The sequence below is a fragment of the Nycticebus coucang genome, chromosome X, assembly GCF_027406575.1.
Source record: "Nycticebus coucang isolate mNycCou1 chromosome X, mNycCou1.pri, whole genome shotgun sequence".
Lineage (NCBI taxonomy): Eukaryota > Metazoa > Chordata > Mammalia > Primates > Lorisidae > Nycticebus > Nycticebus coucang.
In genome coordinates, this window is record NC_069804.1 from 126,213,061 (window position 1) to 126,216,443 (window position 3,383).

The 3,383-nt window shown below is 37.0% G+C and overlaps 1 pseudogene; it reads right to left on the reverse strand.

Moving 5' to 3' along the window:
* Nucleotides 1–298: 298 nt before the first annotated feature.
* Nucleotides 299–880, reverse strand: LOC128576662 (40S ribosomal protein S7-like; annotated as a pseudogene).
* Nucleotides 881–3,383: the final 2,503 nt, after the last annotated feature.

The window sequence follows — 3,383 nt, forward strand, 5'->3', positions numbered from 1 at the left end:
TTTGAACAGCCTTTTTCTCTTTCTCTTGAATGATTGCATTGACCACAACTTCCAGCACTATGTTGAAAAGCATTAATGATAATGGGCATCCTTGTCTGGTTCCAGTTCTATGTGGAAATGCTTTTACTCCTTTCAATATTATATTGACTGTAAGTTTTTGTTGTAGATGGCCTCTATCATTTTAAGAAATGTCCCACCTATGTTCATTTTCTTTTCTTTTCTTCTTCTTCCTCTTTCTTTTCTTTTCTTTCTTTTTTTTTTTTTTTACTGTGAATATACTTAATTTAGTCATTTTTGTTTACAATTGAAACTCTGGGAATTCAAAATTATCATCCTTATCCCTGAGCTTCTTACAGATGTCAGAAAAAATTTCAACCTTGTGCTCCACGTTATTCTGCTGGGCCTTGTCAAAGTGCACCTTTATGAGCCAGTTACCATCCAGCTTCACACGGATTCTCTTGCTCCTAATTTCACCTGGGAGGACCAAGTCTTCAAGGATCATGTGTACAGCTGTCAGAGTGTGGCTCCTGGGACACTTTTGCTTATTTTTTGTACGGTTTTTTTTTGAGTTGGCTTAGGCAGAATTCTCCTCTGAGCAATGAAGACAACGTGCTTCCCACTGAGCTTTTTCTCCAATTAGAGTACTAGCCAGACTTGAATTTTCTGGAAATATTTCAGTAGAAGACTGAACAAAGATGATGATAGTTTTCCAACCATTACTGATTTCATTTTCCTTGGCTGCCATTATATTCAGCTCCTTTAGCTGAGCCGTAAGGTTCAAGTTCATCTCCAGCTCCAGCAGGGCCTGGGAAATGCCCAAATTGAAGTCGTCTGGCTTTTTACCTTTGGGCTTCACGAGCTTGGTGCTGGAGCTGAACATGGCCTTCTCCTTGCAGAGCACCAGCTGAGGAAGAGCTATGCTCATTTTCTTAAGTGTTCTTATCAGAAAATGATGCTGAATTTTGTCAAAGGACTTGTCTGCATCAATTGAGAGAATCATATGGCTTTTGTTTTTGCTTTTATTTATGTGACGGATTACATTTATGTATTTACATATGTTGAACTAGCCTTGCATCCCTGGGATAAAACCGACTTGATCATGGAAAAGGCTTAATATCTAAAATATAAGGGAAGGTGACTATGAATCAATAGAGAAGAGTAAATAATTCAAAAGCAATTGATATTTCCTGGATAAGAAAAAAACAAAGACACATAAATACTTGAAAATATGCTCTACCTGACTGATAATTACTTAAATACAAATTAAACTAAAATATCATGGTATTTCACACCAATTAATTGGCAAGCATTAAAAAAATTGGTAGAAATCATGTTGCTAAGGATGTGAAGCAAATGAACTGTCATTCACTGCTAGTTGGAGTAAAATGGTTACAACCACTTTGAAGCATAATTTTGTATTACTTAGTAAACATATCTTGCTCATAGCCTAGCAAACCCACTCCTAAGCACATAAGCACATAAAGAAACTTTTCACCACACCTAGCAGAATATGTGTCTGAGTCTTCTTCTTATTATTTATTATTATTTTTTTTTAGATAGAGTTTTACTATGTCACTCTCGGTAGAGTGCTGTGGTGTCAGAGCTCACAGCAACCTCAAACTCGTGGGCTTAAATGATTCTCTTGCTTCAGCCTCCCAAGTAGCTGGGACTACAGGTGCCCACCACAATGCCCGGTTATTTGTTGTTGTTGTTGTTGCAGTTGTCATTGTTGATTAGCTGGCCCAGGGTGGTTTTGAACCCACTAACTTCAGTGTATGTGGCTAGCACTGTAACCACTGTGCTACAGGAAAAGTAGTGTTTGTAGGATGTGTGTATTAAGAAAACTAGAAACAAACCAAATGTCTATTAACAATATCTTGTGGCATTTTCATAGAAAAAGAAACTGATTAGCAAAATATTACAATGGACTTTCTTGCTAGATGGTGTGTGTATCCTAGCTTTTCCATTTAGCAATGTGAACTGAAACAAATTTCTTATTCTATTGGTGACCCAGTTTCCTCATATGTAAAAATGAAGAAATAGTGGTACCTGACTCATAAAGCTCTTATGAGGATTTGGGGTGTATCTTAATTGATACATACATATAAAAACGGAGTCACTGACAGGGTAATTTACTTGCTCAAGGTCACACAGATACCTATGTGTGTATGTAGTCTTAGATGAGTGCTAATAGGTAATAAATGGTATATTAAGTATTATTTTGTTCAAATTTCAGGGGAACAAAAATTATATCTGTATAAAGGGGTTATGATAGGAAATAAAACATTGAACTTCTATATGAGAACATTACTATGCTGTTAGTCAGAATTTATATATAAAGCTCACAAACAGGCACAACTAAATCATATGACATTTAGAAATGCAAACATAAGTGGCAAATCTATAAAGAAAGCAAGTAAGTGTTATTAACACAAAAGCCAGGATAAACAGTGAAGGGTTGAAGGAAGCAGATGAGCACATGTGTGGGGTTCCTAAATGGTGGTGTCTCAACACCTTATCCTGGGTGATAACTTACTGTAAGTGTTCATTTTACTATTATTGCTAAAACTGCATGAGTACATTTTATAAATGTTTATGTGTCTGATTAACTCACAATCAAAAAACATCTAGACTAGTTTCAAACTTCAGTCTCATATCTAATTGGAAGCTCTTCCCTTCCTCCAGCCAAGGTTATACCACATTCAAGACCTAGTGTTGGGAAGGGGCATACATACTCTGCTTACTCTGCTCATAGCCTATATACTCTCTCTTCTCAGTTTTTGCTTTATTGATTACAAGAAGAGGTGGAAAAAAAAGAATTTGTGAACAAACTTCTTGTTGTTGTCTTAATCCATTGAAGCTTCTGTAACAGAGTACAGCAGAGTGGCTTATAAATGACAGAACTTATTTCTCACAATTCTGGAGGCCGGAACTCTGAGATTTGGATGCTGGTGTATTCAAGTTTTGATGAGGGCCCTCTTTCAGGTTGTAGACTGCCTTCTTGTGTGGATACATGGGGGAAGTGGCAAAACAGTTCTCTGGGATCTCTTTTATAAAGGCATTAACCTTATCCATGAGAGCTCCACCTTCATGATCTCCTAAAGACCTCTCCTTTAACATCATTACCTTAGTAGTTCATATTCCAACATATGAATTTTGGAGGGAAAACAAATATTCAGTCCATAGCAGTTGCTGTAGTCACCATCTAATTACCAAACATTCTCTCTCTGTGTCCTCTGTGTGACAGACTCCCACATGCTGACTCTTTCATGGTGTGAACATATGAATATTTTCAAGGACTGTTGGAACTTCCCTACTGCACAGTTCTCAACCTCTGTATTCCATATTAAATTCCTCAAAGGTTTTCCGGAGAACCCACACCA